Source organism: Cynocephalus volans, chromosome 6 (assembly GCF_027409185.1).
Source record: "Cynocephalus volans isolate mCynVol1 chromosome 6, mCynVol1.pri, whole genome shotgun sequence".
NCBI lineage: Eukaryota > Metazoa > Chordata > Mammalia > Dermoptera > Cynocephalidae > Cynocephalus > Cynocephalus volans.
The window spans coordinates 26,108,124-26,127,668 of NC_084465.1; the positions used below are offsets into that span (position 1 = coordinate 26,108,124).

The 19,545-nt window shown below is 42.0% G+C and overlaps 1 pseudogene; it reads right to left on the minus strand.

Annotated features, from left to right (window-relative positions):
• The window catches only part of LOC134380881 (carboxypeptidase A2-like), a 33,041-nt pseudogene that overhangs the window by 1,135 nt on the left and 12,361 nt on the right, over window positions 1–19,545 (minus strand).

Here is a 19,545-nt window from a genome sequence, read left to right on the forward strand (position 1 = left end):
TACTGACTTGAACTGAATCTTCCCTGAGTACCAAAATCACTAACGTGTATCTTTGGTGTGGTCATACAACACAGCCAATCCTACTAAGAGGTCCATAGTGGACAGAATACCGGCTTCAGATTGAATCCTGACCCCACAAAGCATTAGCTTGGGTGACCTAAGGCATGTCATTAATCTGAGTCCCAGATGTTTCATCTATCAAATAAGGATAATACTCCAACTTATTTCACAGGTCAGTGAGAATTAAGTAGGATAATGTAATAGTTATAATTACAATGCTTGTCAAGTGCTTACTGAATGTATTATGCACTATGTTAAATTGGTACATTTAATTCCTAGGTAGGTACTACTATTATTCCCATTTTACAGATGAGGAAACAAATTCAGAGACATTACATGAAGGAACTAGGAAATGTATGTAGAATAGACATTCAAAAAATGTCAGTTATAACTATCATTATCAATAAATGACTAGGACTGTGCCAAAAAAGACCACATCAAGGATTAGAGGTATGTAGAGGAGACCAGTTCATAAGGAAGCTAACAAGAAACGTTTATATTGTGCTTTATAGTCAGTGAGCACTTTCATTCCACATTTTATCTTTTCAGACACTCAACAATCCATTTCACAGATGAAGAAACAAAGGGAAGATGAGTGACCGGCCCAAGGTTACTTGGTTCCAAAGTGGCAGAGCTATAACTCAAACCCAGGCCTCTGTCCCCAAGGTCTGTGTTTTTCCCCCTACACATCCCTAAGAAAGAACCCAAGAAACAACTTCTCCTGGACCAAACAGCTATTGAAGTGCAGCTCCTCAAAGCCCTTTCTAGATGGGAAGCTGCCCGGAAAACATCTCCCCCACCACAGACAGACATACAGCCTCCTCTTGGGTGGAGTGAAGCAGGTGTTCAGCCCAGAGCTGCATACCAACCTGGAACAGGAGGCAAAGAGTAATTAATTGGGACTAGTTCTTAGAGGTAATGCTTGTCCAAGCTGGAATGGGGCCAAAATAGCAGAGTCAGCCCCAGGCAATGACACAGCAAGAATTTGCTTGGTCATTAATGGTCTGGTTCCAAAAATCATACTTGTCTGACATTTGCTTATTAGAAATATCTTCAATATCTGTGACCTCACCAAAAAAAAATACTAAACCTCATCCTTCCAATGTCTACCTGATTTGTAAATACCTCCAGATAAGGTAGGTGAAAAACTAGATTCCTTGTAATAAAATGGCTGAGACCTCTGTGGGGGTCTCAGGGTATATGACTCTGCAGACATGCTGAACTCCAGCCTCCTCTCAAAGGCTGCCAGACAGACAGAGGTATGCATTTCTCAGTCTCAATTTGCCATCATGGTCTGGGGACAGGTCCTGAGTTTCTGGCTGTATCCATAAAGAAGAGACTGTGCCTTTGAGGGATTAAGAATTTGCACAAGGGTGCACTGGGATTTCCAACAGCACTGCAGTAGTTTCTTGTTTCTATCCCACTCCACTGAGGTAGAGGGGAATCTCTACCTCAGACTCCCCAGACTTCCTCCTGATACTGCCTTCCTCCTTGTCTACACGCTCCCCATACTCTGCATGGACCAGTGGCTGCAACAGAGTCTATCCACTGAACTATCTGGGTCCTCTTAAAAGTCGTATACTCATTCTTTCCCCACACACAGTCCATGGGATCTCTCAGGACATGAGTCTCTCTTAGCCAGGAAAGGAAAGATTAATAAAAGAGCATGACTTACTTAGGTCCAGGTCTTGATAAAGTCCCATTTTTAGGCAGAGATTCCACACGATGAGAGTGAGCTGTAAGGATCTGGACAAGGATAGGAGGGAGCACAAAAGTCAAATATTTCGGAAGTTCTTTTTTCTACCTATTACATAGTAAGTATCTCATGGAGGAGACTAGACTTACTGAGCAAAATTGGGTAAGGTTGGGTTCCATGCATGAAGGCCTATCCTTTTCACATCAAGGCATTTAAAAACTTTGGCCCAAATTCACATGGTGCCTGCCATCTTAGTGGGTCATTTATAAAAACTTCCGGTGCATTAGATAGTTACAGATGACTGAACAAATTGGTCCCCCTTTGTACTTGGTGCCATGCAGGCTTGTCACAGACTGGGCAACCTTTTGGGCCACGTCGTTCTAGAGTGAGAGAACCAAAGAAAGGTGGATGGGTAACACTTGCTCCTTGTAGAATGGGAAGGTCTGGTTAACTAGACTCTCTGGTTAATTGAGGCAGAAGCACAATGCTCTTTTTGTTTCAAACATTTTCACTGAGAAGCAAGCACAGTTCGCTTCTGTTGGCTTTGAAGTGCAACATTAAGACCCTCGTTTATCTGATCATCCAGGTGTTTGCAACACTCTGGGGTTCATTATTTTGCCACTAGCTCTCCTTGTTCAGGAGTGTGGATGGAAATAGGGTGGGTATAAGGGGGCTAAAGAGAATGTGTACTGACCTGAGGATATATCCAGGAAGTTGATTTTTTTTCACTAGATCCCTACTTTGGCTTATTTCCCTGTGATGGTCTCTTTTTCCAAGAAGTAGAACTCAGCAAAATATTTTCCGTTATTTGAGGGTTCCAATTTTGACTGACTGAGGCTTTACTGTCCTTGCTAGGGATAAATGTAAGGTCTTGAACTTGGGTCCAGGAAAACAACTGTACAATTACCAGATGGGGGAAACCTGGCTTGGCAGGATCCTCGGAGAGAGCCTAGGGGTTTTAGTTGTCAATGAGCCCAACATGAGTCAACGGCATGGTGCTACTGCCAAAAAACTGATGTGACCCTCAATTGCATTAGCAGAAATGCACGGTCTGGATTCAGGCAGTTATGGTCACATTCTGCTCAGTGCTGGTTAACCCACAAAACAAGTTTTACACTCACTTCTAGGAGCTCCCCTTGAACAACACAGACAAATCAAAGCATGTTCAGAAAACCGCAACCAGAGTGGTGAGGGAACTTGGGCCCATACTGTGAGTATGTGAAGGAACTGGGGTTATTTAGGACGGATAAGTAAAGACTGGGGAGAAGTAGCTTATGGGTCTTCAAGTAGTTAATGGATTTGCTTCTCAAAGGGAAATAAACTTGCTCAGTAGAGCCAGATGATAACCAAGACCGGTAGGTGACAAACCACAGGGAGAAGGTTTCAGCTCTCTATAAGGATGAGCTCTAACAATCAAACCTTCCCCAACGTGAAATGGACTCCCTTAGAGCCAGGAAGCCATCCAACCATCAGCTGGATGATTATCTGGCAGGGATCCGAGCACCAAGTTTGGATAATCTAAGGTTATCTAGGTCTACTAAAAGTACATTTTAGGTTCCTTCCAAACCTGACATTCTTTTTCTGTGATTTGACCTTGAATGGAATATTCACCATCAAAATCCTGAAAACTTAATTACAGGGCTAAAATCCAACTGATGAGATGAAAGATAAACCTGAAGCGGAAATAATCTATTCCATTTCTGACTGGGGCTGCTGACAATAATCTATTTGAAGGTATATTGACCAAATGGTCCAATCCAGGGCTTATTTCTAATATATGAGTTTCAAAAGTCAAGCCTAAAAGCCAAATTGGAAATATCTGCACATTCTCTTCAGCTGGTGATAGCTCCTGCTCAGTTGTGAACGGCCTCCTGAGATGTCATCATCTGACCTAAGGCTGCCGCCAGTTTGCCTATTCCTGAAACAGGAAAAGGCACAAAGTATGAAGTTAAGGAAGTGAGTGTTTTACCCCCAACGTCATACACCAGTGCATCGTCATGGTAGGTCATAGAGCCAGAGGCCCTGGTAAGGTATTAGACAAGTTGCTGGAAGCACCACTGCTTAGCGTAGAGCACCCGACTACAGATCTAAGCACCTCAGATCCAAATCCAAGTGGGTTTTTTCCCTAAGGAACAGAAAACACATTCTGGGAATTTATGGTCAAATCAGGCTCCTGTTCATCTAGATTAAGGTAACTAATTTTATGAATTCTGTTTCCCAAGGAAATTTAATTTAGGAAAGATTACAACCATTCTTCCAATCCTTAAGCTGCATCACCATCTTCTCAGTGGTTAGACTTATGTCTCATTCACTTTACAACCTGTGACTACAAGGGTGGTGTAACCTCTACCTCAGTACCTAACTTCATGACAGAAACTTACTTGTCCCCACAGTGGATGTTCGTTTGTGAGGTGAAATTGTTTCAGAAACTCACCAGCTCATCAAAGTTATCTGACTTGGCACATTTATACCCATAGGGGAACATCAGCAGCTGGGAATGGCTGTGGAGGGTAATTAAGGCCTTGACTCTTGGTGAAGTCCACTACGGATTTCCCTTGAACTTCAGAGTTGGCACTGGGTCCATGCTATGAATCAGAGCAAGGGTTGTTACTGACTCCAGGTCCTGATGGGATGCAGAAGCAGCCCAGTGAGGACAGTGAGCATTAAGAAGATACTGTAGGGAGGAGATTACCAAGCATCACTAAGTTCCTCCTCTGGAAATCAGAGCAAGATACTCATTGTTAGATCAAGTCTCTTCCTAAGGGCATAGTCAGGAAGCCTAACTGATGTGATTCTGGATACATCTCTTCTTTAGAAATATGGTTCCTCTACATGGCAAAAAGAGCTATCAAATTAAATCATCTCCTCTCTGTGGGAGTTGTTGGAGGCAAAAGCTAGATTTAATATTATAGATGGAATTCCTGCATTGGGTGGGAGTTTACAAGTTCATTTTCTGGGATTGTGTCCAATTCTTAGAGTCTAAGAGTAAAAGATTCTATGCATCTGCTCTTCCAAGTCACAAAGCCACAAATATGAGGAACCTCTGACACCCTTTCTGTGGTGAGGAAATCACAAGGCCACCTTTGGCCTTGATTCTCTCGGTAACTGAAGTTGCTCAGGACCACCGAAGTGGGTCCATTGTAGGCCTAGCTGGAGCTCTGAATGATAGAGAACCTCCAAGGGGATGGGTAGGGGCTAAGATTCCCCAGGCTAAGTCATATGGGCAAAGTGTAAATACAACCTCTGTCATCTTATTTTTAAATTATTTAATAATAACATTTCAGAAAAAAATTTGACATTAAATTGATGGGCATTGCTCAATATTTTGGGTCTGGTGCTTTGGGTTTTTTTTTTTCCCCTCCTCTATACAAAAAAAAAAAAAAAAAAAAAAAATTGGAAAAGCAATTCCAAATGAGTGGAATGAAATTGCCACTCATCCATATCCTGTCACAATTCCCTAGTGTGTCCTGTCTCGGTTCCATAACTCTCATTAATTCATTTGTTTTACAAATATTTAGCAATTGCCTCTATACTGCAGACACTGTGCTAGGTGTAAGGAATACTACAGCAAAAAAGACACAGCTCCCAGCATCTCTGTTATTGTAGCCTAGTGAGGAACAACCAAACAAATTTCAATTTTATGATCAGTGAAACATAAGAGATTTTAACTGGTGCCTGAAAGCACGCAGGAGCCCCCAACTAGCCTGCCACTGCACCCCAAAACATAAGAGCAGCAAATCAACAAAACCAGAGCATCAAACTAGTATTTTATCTTTGAATCTATTTTGAAAATCAATTTCTTAATCCTATTTCTACTTCTTTTCAATGTTCTTTCTCGAAGCATCCATAGATGATGTAATGCTTCTCTTCCAAATAGATCCTAACCCCCTCTAGTGGTTGGTTCTGGGCTTCCTGAGGCCTCTCGCCATTGCACAAAGTCTCGCTCTGGCAGCCCAGAAGCCGAACCGGGCTACAGCTCGTGGGAAAACCAAGATGTGAGAGCAAATATATTAAATGCTGCTCAGACCTCTGTGACAGCACTGCGCTTCTGTGAAGAGAATTTTCTTAAGTGTTTTTCAAATAGCTTTTTAAATGGCTTGAATCCTGAATGGGCTTAGCAGACTGACACACTGCAGAGCCCTGCAAACCGGCCAGTTGGCCAGACAGTTGTCTGACCATCCCTGGGGCAAGTCCCTGCGCTCACCTCCCAAAAATGCATCCCAGTTCCAGTTAGGATCAACACTGACACAGAGACTTCTAGATAGATACCTTAGACCGGGTCTTCTGCCACATGTGATTCTTCAAAATCCAACCAAAAAGAAAACAGAAAAAAAAAAAAAAAAAAAGACAGTCATTCAGTCTAATGAAAAGTTCCCTTTAGCATCCTGTTAATTTCCCTTGCTCCCTCCCAGGAAAGCCCCTTTGGAATTGCAGCATCCCCCTTGCCCGCAGAGATGGAGATTGTCCTCACACAGGGTTCTGCTTGGGGCTCTCTGACATCTCATCCAGACGAGAAGTGGATATTGCCCCATCTCCTCAAGTAAGTGCTGCCAAACCATGTTCCATAGAACGCCAGTTCTGTTAAATGCCAAGAACAACAACACAACAGAAAGGAGGGCAGGGGGGGATCCATGATCAAATATTTGGGGAATATATGGGGCTAAATTGGCAAATTCACTTCAGAACTTCTAATGATCTTTAATACTTTAATTTTTTGTGAACCTCTAAGAAAGGGATATAGTGGGGGGTATTTGCTAGAGTTGACTGTGGAAGGAACCCTTTATTCATACAGTATCTCATGGGTAAGCACTAGTATTGGGATGAGTTTCTTTGAAAACGCTACCATAGGCAACTCTCTGCAAAAATGAACTTGAAGCTGTATTCATTTTGAATATACACGGGGGTCACGGTTGCCACAATGGTGTTTTGTGGTGAGATTTCAAAGGGAAAAAAAATACTGCATAACTCCTTTTAGTATCATTACAGAGGATTTCTTCTATAGATTGTAAGTAAAATGCTAGATGCATGGTACTGCCTCCCTAAATCCTACTGCAATCTAATTGTCAGCAGGTAACATCCACCCCCTCTTTTCTATCAATCCTACTGCAAAAACACAGAGATAATTGGAACAAATCTCCTAGGTGACTCATGGTGAACACTGAGCTCTAACAGCCCAGCCTAACAGCGGAAATGGGCTCTGGCTGAGACAACATGTAAAGATATCCTGGCTGGTTAAGAGATGATTATAAACACTTCTCTATGCCTCATTTCAGGGTCACTCTGAGAGATCAGGCATCCCACTTACAGTGAATCAAGATCAGAAAGATTACTTTGATTTTGTTTTTGAAGTTCCTACACCTTTCCTTAGGTCCTTGTTGAGGAAGAGAAAAAGTCCAGGCTTACTGCTCTGTAAGAAAACACATATCCATCAGAGTTTGTGACTAGCAGTAACAAGATATCGAGGGTGTCCAGGCTGGAAGTGGGGGATGGATCATTTTCATAATCGAGGCAATCTGAACAGAAAGGACATACATGGCAACCTCACACTCCCCTTTTGCAGAAAGGGGGAAGATGGGACTGAATGTTAAGCAATGTGTTTTTTCCAAATGTGAACTAAGGATCACTGTTGGTCATGAGAATCTTCCACGTACACTTCCAGGTACAATGCAGTGGTAATGTGTTTACTATGCCAGTGTCTACTTTTGTTTCTGGTCAGAATAATTTACTTATATTAAGTAAAAATCAGATATCACATATCCATTCTCTCTCAAAAGCAGTAGCATTCTTCCTATTAATTCTGGTGGGTCCTTTTGCAATGGTGAGCAATGGTATGTGTGGCTTATGGGGATCTATGAACCAAAGACATTTTTTTTAGTATTCCTTAATCCCCACACGGGGTAGCTTTCCAAAAGAACTCACAGCCAACATCAGATTACTTAAATACACAGAGACTTTGCTAAAGATACAGAGAACCAGTTAAATTCTACTTGGGAGAATTATGCTTTCACTTGCCATCAACTGCAGTAGAGTTGAAGTTTCTGCTGGATTAAAATTTATTCATTTCCTGTGCTCAGCCATCCTAAGGCATTATTATTCAACTGTTAAATATCCATTTCATAATACCCTAAAGGTAACTGCATTTTAATTGAAGGGAAAAATGTATCAGTAGGTATGCACGTGGTTGCACATGCTTGAATGATCTGATGTGGATTGATTTCCTTTGCTCATGAATTAACATTCTGAGCAAGTCACTTCTGAATTACTTAAGAAATAGCAGATAAGGTCACACCCAGCCCCATGTCCTGACTCTATCGCCAGCAAATATGTAGAAGGGAGATATTGCTACACCCTGACTTCAAAATCGGATTTGGGAAATTTTCAGAACAACCGAAACACCGCAAACTAATTCCACTTTGGATCTGTACATCCAAGTAAACACTTCTTGCACCTGTTTATATTTTTCATTTGAGCCCCTTCTGTGATTTTAAAGATTTCTAGCACATCACGCCACAGCCCTCAGAGTTCCAGGCAGCAAAGCAATTTTTCTCTAGTCTATTCTTATGCTGAAATCTGACACCCGAGATGCTTCCTTACAACGCTTTCGATCTCTTCTAGAACGCTTATTGTGTCTTTTAACAGAGCACACAGGGGCCGGACCGGGAGGGTAGTGCCAGGGCACTGGATGGGGCAATACAAAAAAAAAAAAATTGGATGGGTCAGTTTCCTGCCCATGTGGCAAGAGAAGGGCTTGGACTGAGAGTGCCAGCCGTCAGGACCACAGGGATTGTTGTGTGCTTAGGTGGGCCTGACCCCAGAAAGACAAAATAAGCAAGGATTCTTAGGCAAAATGACCGTATTTGCTATCCACAGTGAGGTAGCTTGTGTAACCCACTCTCGAGCATGGATCCCGGCGTCTAGCCAGATAGCTGGCTTGTTTCCTCCGGTGCTGAACTGCAATACAAGGGTGGCAATGTATGTGACCAAACGGTGCCCCCCCCCCAGGGTCTTTCTCTGTCCCCTTTTCTGTTCTTTATGTGATTGAAAGAGGAGGAAGAGATAAAGACAGTGATGTTGTTGGTCAATTCTTCTCATTCAAAATAAAATTTTTTGTCCTGTTCTTTTAACATAAGCTTAAATGCAGGCTAACGAGCAGCATTGAATTTTTCTCCTTTGATGTTTGTAAAAACTTGCTGCAAATAATGTAAAGACATGAAAATATGTTCATATATTGTAAACTGGAGGAAAAACAGTTACAGAATTGTATGTCATTTTTATTTTTATAAAGATTAGTTCATATATATGTATATATGTATGTATACACACATATGTATGAGAAAAGGGGAGAGAAGTAAGAGAGAAAAGGAAAAAAAGAGAGAGAGAGAGAAAGAAGTAGGAAAATATACAAGAAAATGTTAATAGCTATTGTCCCACAGCTATGGAATTAGAATTACAGGGATTTTTGTTTGTTTCTTTTTTTTTTTTTTTTTGGTTTGTTTCTCTATTTTCCAAATTCTTGCAATGGTTGTGTTATTCTTGTTACAGAAATGCTCACGATAACCTTTTCAGTTCTTCATAAAAACAGGACAGCAGGCTCCGGAGGTACTTTCCAGAGTTTAAATTTTATGATCTAAGTGACTTAGTTTTATTTGGAACAGTGGCTTTGCCAATTGGATCAGTAAATGAGAAGGAAAAGATTATTTTTGCACCATCAATTTCTATCTCTGTGCAGCATTCTAAACATAGTAGATAAGGTAAATGAGAAATGCAAATCCTTGCTAAAAATCATATTTCATGGATTTTGAGAGTTTTGGGTGAAAGTGTTTTGTGCCTTTTCCTCCACAGAGCTCAAATGTAAAAAGCAGGCAACTATCAAAAACATAACATCTTCAACCACCAAACCACCCTGGAAAAGGGAAAGCCAGGAAAATCCAAGAAAGGCAGAGAAGAATCCAGGATTTCCTGACCCAGTTGTAGGAGAAACAGGGTAGAGGAAATAAAAAGAAAGGAGGGAAGTAAACATTAGCAAACGTACCCCAGAGTCATAAAATAGGCAAACCACTCCTCTGAGGCCTGCTTTGGGAAGAAAAAAAAAAACGTCTGGAGAAATCCATCTGTCCCAGTTAGTGAGTTGGTTCCCAGCCATAACGTTTCCAAATTTAGCAGGGAGTTGTGACATTACCTCTTTTTTTTTTTTTTTTTTTTTATTTTCCTTAACAAACACTTTCTAGGAAATCTGGGGAAATAATTTTCACTCTTTTTCAGGGCAAAGTGCAAAAGCTTGAAATTATCTGTACCAAGACTGTCAGAGGTTAGAAGCTGGAGTAAAATCCTAACTTTTTTTCAGCTATCACCTAAAAAAAACTTCCTTCATCTCAGGGCATTTGCCTCAGCCGTTGCATACTGCAGGAATTCTTTAATTTTTTTTTTTTTTCTTTCAGTGCGGCACAGTGCTAAAAAAAAAAAAAAAAAAAAAAACTAGTTCTTTTAAAGGGGGCTAAAAAAGGAAAAGAAAAAAGGGGGGCAGCGAACTCCCACCCACCTTGATTAATTACAGAATACTTCCCAGCCCCCTCACCCCGGCCCCGCCCCCCCTTCCTCGGTTCCTATTGGCCCGTCCGCCCTGGTTCCCGGGCGCGCATCTATCAGGACCAGAGCGTGAATTCACTCCTGCAGACCCGTGTCAGCTTGCGCAGGGAGAGAGAAAGGAAAGTGGGGTGGGAGGGGAGAGTGGATGCTCAAAACCAGCAAAGACCGGTTAGAATGGGGAAAAAAAAAAAAAAAAAAAGGAACCGCTCTGAAGGGCGAGCTGGGACTGCTGGCCAGCCTGGGAGGAGGGGCATTCTAGAAGCATCGGACGGAAAAACCGCTGCTGCAGCGGTGTACGTTGAGCACATTCATGGGCTGCTTCTCAGAAGAAAAGCCAATATTCACTTTGCTCACTAGACCAGGGTGCTCACCCGCGAGATTATCCGTGTCTTGAGAAATCTGAAATGTGTCAAATGAATAAATAGATATTTGCAAATGAAAGGTCTGATGTGTGCATTAGTGACTTTTCCCTCGCCTCCATTCCCATTCCCTCGGGATGCAGAGGGGGTGTAGGGGGGGCAGGGGACGAGGCCGGTGGGGACATTGGAATCCGAACTAAGAAGTGATGAGTCACTGGCAGCCGTGGGGGCTGGGGAAGAGAAGCCTTTTGCAGCAGTAGAGCTGGCTCTTTCCAGTTTTGTGCAAAACAAAATGGCATTCGTCTGGTTCGCTTGTGGTTTCCTCCGCTCAGCTCGGAGTTGGAGCTTTTCTAGCCACAAAGCTCCTCGCCCTCACTAGCAAAGAAACACACGTGGTAATAGCACCAAAAAGATGGACTAGACGCAGGCGCTACAAGACGCAGCGCCAAGGACAATGGGGTGCCTCCCGGAGACGCACTAAAGCCACCAGCTGCTCCGGCTCCTGTTTTCAAGGTGGATTGAAATTCTGTGCCTCTGGGGCGCCCAAATTGTGTCCATTGCTGGGATTGAGACGTGTCTGGGCGCCTATGGAGAATAAGGGTGGAAACAGCCCCTCCAGCTGTCACCAGCATTTGCACTCCCTGGGCCTGGCAAGGGAGAGAGCACACGTTTCTCCACTCTTGTTTCTTCCTTACTCTCGTCCTGGTCCACCGTGCCTTATCTGAAACCTTTAGGGCCGTATATATTTAAAATCAAGAATTTTTTTGAGGGGGGCTTAGAAAGGTGATAGGAAGTATATATTGTATACTGCGCATGTGACATTGCTCCATATTTAAACTCATTAATATTTCTGGGAGTGAAACAAGTAAGTAGCAAATCAGTTCAGCTCAGATTTTGCCCCCAAATGAGTTTAGGTCAGATCAGGTTTTGCCACAAAAATAAATTAAGAAAAATTTTTTTCAGAGTTCTTTGCATTTTAAAATTGCTGACTTGGAGACTTGGTGCCAACCAGATACCTTCTCTGGGCTCTTTCCTGCTCCCCTCCTCGTCCCTTATCCCTCTAAATGTATCCTCTCATCCCCCCTTCTGCCCCTCAGCCCACTCGCAAATCAGTCAGTGCAGATAGACCCCCAGTGGGCCCTAATAAAAGCTCTGTGTCCTGAAAAGGTAAACACAGCACTTCCCTGGTACAGAGGTGGCAGCATGGAGTACCAGATGCAGGAAGGTGGCATTCTTCACAGGACTGACAAAGCTCAGGAAAGACAATAGAAACTACCTAAGACTTTGCTACCATTGAGGCCTTGGAGCCTTGAGCAGGCAGGGAGAGCCCACCCTTGGAGGTTGAGCACACAACAGAAAGGAGCTTTTATTTTGGGGTTGCACAAGCCAGAAGCAAGGCCCGCCCAGATCAAGCTCCCCATCTACATGGAGATTATACCTTTTAAGGATCTAGCTACCTGAACTTCAACATATTTAATAGGTGCTGGGTTATTTCTATGTATATTCAAGTGGAGGTGAGCATGCACACATAGTGAGGCATCATGTATGTTACATGAGACGCATGTTCTCTTGGAGGTGGAGGCTTAAGCATTAAAATGAAGAGGGGTTGGCCTTGTGTCGTCAGAAGATGGAATTTCAGGTTTGAAAGATGATACCTGTGTACAACCTCCTTGATCCGGCCCAAACTGTTTAGGACTAAATAGGAGCTCAGCCTCTAAGGTTATCACCGGGAAGCTGTCTGGCCCAGTCAGAATTGCTGAATGAAAGGGAGGAAAGGAGACAGACTGATGAGGGAGAGGGAGGAATGAAGGGGTAGCTCTCAAAGGTGGTCCTTAATTTTATCATCAATGGCAGCCATGAAGCACAGCCCTCAAATGGTGTTGAGGGAAGAGCACGAGCATTTGAGGCTATTTTGTGGGCTCCCATAAGTCACTCCTGCACACGTCCAAAATAACTGGGTGTCTGTTGGGATGGGCAGGTGGGCTTCAGGTTCTGCATTAAGCCAAAGTCTGTGAAACATCAGTGACACTGATATTGTCTGTGAAATCCTAGGGAAACTTGGAGAAGTTAAGAAATAATAGAATAATTTCTAGGACGTTAAATCACCATGTGGAAGTACAGGCCTTGTGATCCGAGGAAAGAATGACCCATTTCTCTGATGTTCATTTTGAAACACTACCTCTTCCAAAGTATGGTTGGCCCCAACATTGAAGTTACATTCCATTCTCTTCTCTGATTAAAAAGCATTTTTTCATTCTCTTTGTCCAACCGAACCTAAGAGAAACCAATGATATCTATGATTAGTTTATAGCAATGCATTTCACTCTACGATTGTGAAGGAAATGGTGACACTCAAGTCCCCCGGTACCAAGCTTTCCACTTCCTGTCCTATAGGATTTAGGGTCATGCCTTTCTCTTTGTTGGGGCTCAGAAAACAATACCCCAAGGCAAAAGCCTCATAAGCAGCCTCAAAAGCAAAAGTGTTCCTCTCACCTCCTGTCTCTCAGCCTCATTCTCCCTTGAGGCAAGCCATAAAAACTAAAATCCCTCTTCCCCAAGGCAGGTTGCAGATATATGCTAACCTTCCCCCCAACTTTCTTCTTGGAGCTGGCCATAAAGAAATTCTCTGATCCGATTGTAGGTCATAAGACCCCCACTCCAGAAAGAGTCCTGCCCCATACCCTGGAGAAATGAATGCTGCAGAGAGGCCAAGATGAATCAAAACAAAGAGGCTTTGCTGGGTTTCCCCACTCAGTCTATCAGCATTAGATCATACTTCTTTTGTCCAATCACATTTCTACACAACTATGCCTCCTTCATAGAACCTAAACATAAAAATGAACAGTTTTCCCTATATCTTTGAGTTTCATTCTGAAGGCTTCTGTGTCATGTAAAACTATAATATAATAAAACTTGTTATACCTTTTCTCCATATTAATCTCTATTTATTAGTTGATTTTTTCAGAGAGAACCCCCCCAAAACCTGGGTTAAAGGGGGGTTTTCCCTTGACCACTACTCCTTATTCTGGCAGCACTCTGAAAGGGGATGGTGCATCCATGAAACCTCTATCCAGCTAGATGCCAGAGACACAGGGTAACAGCCCTGGTGGGCTTGCAGGCACAGTCTTGTGGCTCATTTTACCTTCCAGGGAACTCAGGACCTGAGTTAACCTCTAATTAAAAACCAAATGAATAACAGCTTGCTTTTCTCTATTTTGACTAACAGCCTTTGGTTTGTACTTTGTATTTCATGCTACAGCCTCTCTTTTACCGTTTCCCATAAATTCTTTATTACCAGATTCTATTTATGCCAAATGCAAAAGGGAGAGAGACGGTGCCTCCCTACCCACCCTGCAGGGGTAGCCCAGACTACTGGAAGGCCTTAGTGACACTCACAGGTCCTTTCCCTAGCAGAGAGTACTCAAGGATTAAAGAGGATGGACCTCAGTTCACGTGGACCAGCAAGCCTCTGGAAGACTGGACGGTGGCATAATTACCTGAACATCTTTGATCATGAGAGAATATGCGATTTCCTGGGACTCCAAGAAAACTTTGACCGCCTGGACGCTGACAAAGGGAACTCAGATATGGGCTGTCTCTGCTGGGGTAGTGGATGATTTCCAAAAATCAAGCTGAAAGGCATAAAAGGCCAAGCCAAGGCAATGAGTGGGCTATTCTGAAGAAATGGACAGTTCAGCATTGGTAGATTTCGAGAAATCAATTTGTATCTATTTTATCTTGAGCCCACAAGACCAGAATCATTGTACAATCACTACGATATCACAGTATTTTTAAATATTTGAGCATCAGCAAATGTATTATATCGTTTTCTCCCCTATGGCAAGATATTAAAACTGGTAGAAGGAAAAGATTATTTAAAACCACAGCAGTTTATCATAAAAATCCAGCATTCAAGTTATCCAATTCATTTCATAATAGGATATTAACACTATAAATTATTTTAGAAGGGAAATAATACGTTAAAGATGTTCAACAATTTTTTGAAGTAATTTTTGCATTCAATATCTCTTTTCATTTTACAATAAACCTGTGAGATAGAAGAATGGTATATTAATCCCCATTTTTCTGAATGGGAAAATGAGATACAAGGAAGGTAGGTGATCTGCCCAGTGTCACATAGATGGGACCAGAGTCCAAGGTTTTGGAATCCCAGCTCCACGAGTTAGCACTCCACATTGTGCCAAAGGAGTTGAAATACAGTCCAAAATACTTCTCAATCATCATGTCTAACTGTAGAGTATTCACTCAGAGAAACAGAAACCCCCACTAGGACAGACACCTAGAAATGTTCTTCAGCCTTCAGTTGCACCAGATTTTTAATTCGTTCTTCATTGCCTGGCCCAGTCTCAAGAACTTGGTCTCTAGAGAATATTAACCACAGACATGACCTTAGAAGCAAAACCTGGACACCGTTTCCTGTTGTTTTCTGCTCCTGTTAGTCTCTGCACGTAAGAAATTAATGCAACAATCAATAATCTCTTTGACAATCCAGAAACTAATAAATAATATACTGACCCACATCCCCAGAATGAGGAGGTGATAAAATGGCTTTATTTCCTTTGAGGAAATGTTATCTAAATAATAATTAAGAGGTGTACCTGCTCCTAGCAGGAAGCTTCTCATTAAGGTTACCTTTCCTTTAGCTAATAAGTATTTGTCAAATAATACCTGCTGCCCATAAAGCATTGACTTTTAAAACTTGTCTGTTTCCGTTTTTCAGAAATAAGTAAAGAAAAAACAGTGGAATAATTAATTTGGTGCTTGTAAAAGGAATCAAATTCACATCTAGGTAGACCTAGAGTTTTGGAGGATTTTTTTGCCAACTGAAAACATATCAAGGATCTGTCTCCCAACCCTATTTGTGTGGCTCAAACTTGGAGCATGACTAGGGACAATTGAGACCCAGACAAATCATAGTATACTTCTCTTTATACACACACACGCACACACACACACACATACGCAATATTGGGAATAAAGAATATCAAAGACAGGTTGGCAGCAAAGAGAAATCTCAAAACAAGCAAACATATCCTCAGAGAAGGGTTTGGGTAGCAGAGCAGGATTCTTATAGCCTTTTCTTTGTTGACAGAGTTTCCTCCTCTATCCCTTTCTCCAAGTAGGCTGACCTCTCAAGTAACTGGCCTGTCCAACTGTGCAGTGGGGAAGGAATCGGTACAATGAGCAATATACAGGGACCAGAATCCAGTCTTCTGAAACCAAGCCCGATGCAATTTCCAGTGAACTCTAATGGAATACATAAGTGATAGAATGAGAGTTCTTTAAGGCTCTTCTGCCCCTGAGTATCCATCTGTCACAAACACTCTGAAAATTCTTCTGTTGAGTCTCATTACTTTTGGTTAATGCATGAATTCCCAGGAGTCCTCCTTTAAAAGAGGAAGGCGCTAGGAAAAATAATACATTAGGCTAATATTTCCTGGTGTGTGTTCTAAGGAATATAGTCCTTTGAGTGGCTGAGCAAAAAAAAAAAGGGGGGGGGGATTGACGATTTAAAAAATTGGGTACATGCTGCGACCTAGACCCCCTCTGATAGATTTATAATGCACACTAATTTAGTCAAACCTCCTAGAAATCCTACAGTTTGTTTAACCCTCTGATTCCCAAATTTATTTGACCACCCACTTTTTTTGGACCAATTTTATTTGACTGCTTCATTAGTTCCCTGGAATGCTCTTCAAAAAATACTGCCTAAAGCCCTTTATAGAATTGTGGAAACGAAGTACTTCAGATCAATAATGAGTCCCACAAAGCCATGAGAGGAGGAGTTGAGCTGCAACCTACAGCCCTGGCCATTCCACTTCATTCGGTTCCACTCCCTAGACACTAAATCTGAAGACAGGGGGGACAAGGGCTGACATGGAGGTCAAAGCCCAGAAAGGTAGGAAGGAGGTGAGAGAGTCGCCTTGACACTGAGATGTCCCAAGACAAATGGCCAAACAGCTTTATTTTCCCTGATGTCAGTCACCCCCACATTCTGATCATTGGAGGGAAAAACACATAAGGACAGAGAGAAATAGGGCCATGTGTACTCAGTTTTTACTTTTGCTTTTTCCTTTAAATGTTATTCATCTCTTTTTTGATCACCTGCTACTATTTTTTCCACTATCCCCATCCCCCCAATACAAGAGAACGTCTCTGAAAACACTGAACACTTATGCCCATTATTCTGTAACAACCAACTGAAAGACTCCATGAATCAAGTAAGTAAAATTCAAACAAGCACCAGAAAGTGTAACTTATCCTACAAATGTTTCTCAATAGTAGATATGCCCAAAAAGGGCACCAAAAAAAAAAAACCAGGATTAACCTCATGGTCAAGGATTTTTCCAGAGTCTAGAATTCAGAGTCCTTCCTGAACTTTATAGGGACAGCAGCTGAGGCTGACCCGCTGGCCCTCTGAGCACTCAAGTGAATTCCCACCTGGATGTGAAATTTTCAAGGTTGTAGACACCCACCTGTATGATATCACCAATGTGTACATTTTCCATTCCTTTGAAGAGATGAAAACCTCCATGGAAAGAAAACAAAATTACTAGAGCATATCAAGGGCAAATCAAATATTTATGATTTAGAACATAAAGAGCCACTAGCTCTGCCCAGTGATAGAAGCCAGATTAATACGCCCAGAGGTTAAATCTTTTCTGGGTCTCTGACAAAAATAAGGGCAAAGCATTTATGGTAATTACTCAGGTATCCTGTCTTTCACATTCCATTAGTTTGCTCATTTGTTTATTTTTATAATGTTTATCCTGAAACACTGCAATCATTCAGTCCACATCTGCTGAATGTCCCTGTAGATGTGGGCCCATTCCAGTCTTGACTTTATATTAAAACAAAACAGAAGGCCTTTCAATATTCGATTTTGCACTGTCTCTAAAGCGATCCATCTGCATTTGCACCAAATTGATATCCCTGTTTCTGTGCTTCTTTCCAAAATGAAAAAGTGTTTCTGATTGTAACAATAAAGTTGCTTGTTATAGCAAGTTTGGGTTAAAAAGAAGAGTTTTATTTAGTCAGTAATAATTCCTCCACCCAAAGAAAATCATTTGGTACACATCCTTCCAAATTTTTCTTTCTATGCTTTAGAGTTTTTTCTTAAACCAAGATTAGACCATATCTCACATAGTTTTTTAAACAAAGTGTTTTTTTAAACAAAGGTGACCTTTCCTTGCCCATAAACATAGATCTGCATTAATATGACTTTATTCTTCATTGCATAAAAAGAAAACACACCTATTTATTTTTAGGAATCATATTTTATTGTGATTTAGTCATTCACACACATTATATTCAGCCCAGCAAGAACCAGCACAAACAGCTGCAAGGAGATTTTCATCTGTCCACTGTGTGTCAAATTCTTCACCTGCACACACGCTTTAAATCCCTGGGTTTGAATTTTCAAGGACCTGCTTGATGGGGAAAGGTACATATACGTTTCTAGTTAAAGAAATTCCTGGATTAACTTGGCTTTTCATTCTCTTGGGAGTTGGTGAGAGAAGACAAAAACCAAATGAGAGAGGCCATAATTCACCCTCATGTCCCTAGCACCCATCAAATAAACAGTAGTCCAAAAAATTGAAATGAATGTACTCAGAGAATCAATAAAAGCTTCCTGAGAAAGATGAGCCTGAGCTGAGTTTCAGGACAGCTAGGATTTGCTGAGGCAAACGTTAGAAGAGCCTGGATTCCCAGTGGTAGGGAAACATGAGATAGACAGAGAACTGAGAAAACACATGGCAGATAGCTGGGTTAAGGAGAAAACATGCCCCACTGGAGCGAAGACTTGCCTGGGAGTGGTGGGGAAGGTAAAATAAGAGAAGGTGTGGCTAGGGGGTGGAGGGCCTCATAATCCAGGCAGAGGAGCTTACACCTGACGAAATGGGGAAATGGAGAGCTGCGGAGGGTCTCCGAGTGAGTCAGAGATTGCTAAGGGCAGCACTGGAATGATGATCTTGCAGGATGGCGTGCAGTGCAGAGGCCCTCTCAACAGAGAGCCAAGTAGGAGCCTCCTGGAGAGCTCCAGACTTAAGATGATGCGTTTGGACTTGGTGGTGGCAGAGGGAATATATGAGATGAGCGCAGAAACTTATTTCAGTGGAAGGCTCACAAGTCTATAGTGAGTAACTGTGCCTGACTGGGTATAGAAGGAAAAGTCAGGAAGAGGGTACTTTCCAGTAGGTGTCAGAGGGGCAGATAGCCACCCCCAGGGGGTTCCCCACTCAAAGTATCCCCCGCCCAATTGTCACAGTGTGTGAAGTTCTACTTGTGAGAACTTGTTTTGGTTATCTTCCCTACCGGTCTGCTTTCAAAGAGGAATTTTTGCTGAGAAGCACTACCCAATGAATTGAATCCATTACCAGTGTTAAGGACTTAGAAGGCCTCTTTTCTTCCTGGAGAGGAGAGTCGGGATGAGCCTGGAGCTGCAGTGGGGGTCCAAGAGAGGCCTTGCTGCCACCTCACTTTTGAGTCCCAAGGAGAGAGAAGACTCAAGGATGATGCCTGAGGAAAATGAACATTCCCGGAATAGATGAAAATAGTAATTCAAAAAATAAATAAATATATAAATAGAAGTTGGAGGAGGAGAAAGCACAACCTTAGTAGGAACTTGTAGGGAAAACTCCAGAAAGCACTGTTGTTTCTGTTTCTGACCATATAAACTGATCCTTTCTACCTGCTCATCATTCTAGAAGCTGGATAAAATCTGTTTTTTTAAACAGTTGTATTGAGGTATACATGACATATAATAAACTACATATATTTAAAATAAGCAATTTTTGCATGTATTTAAAATGTGCAATTTGA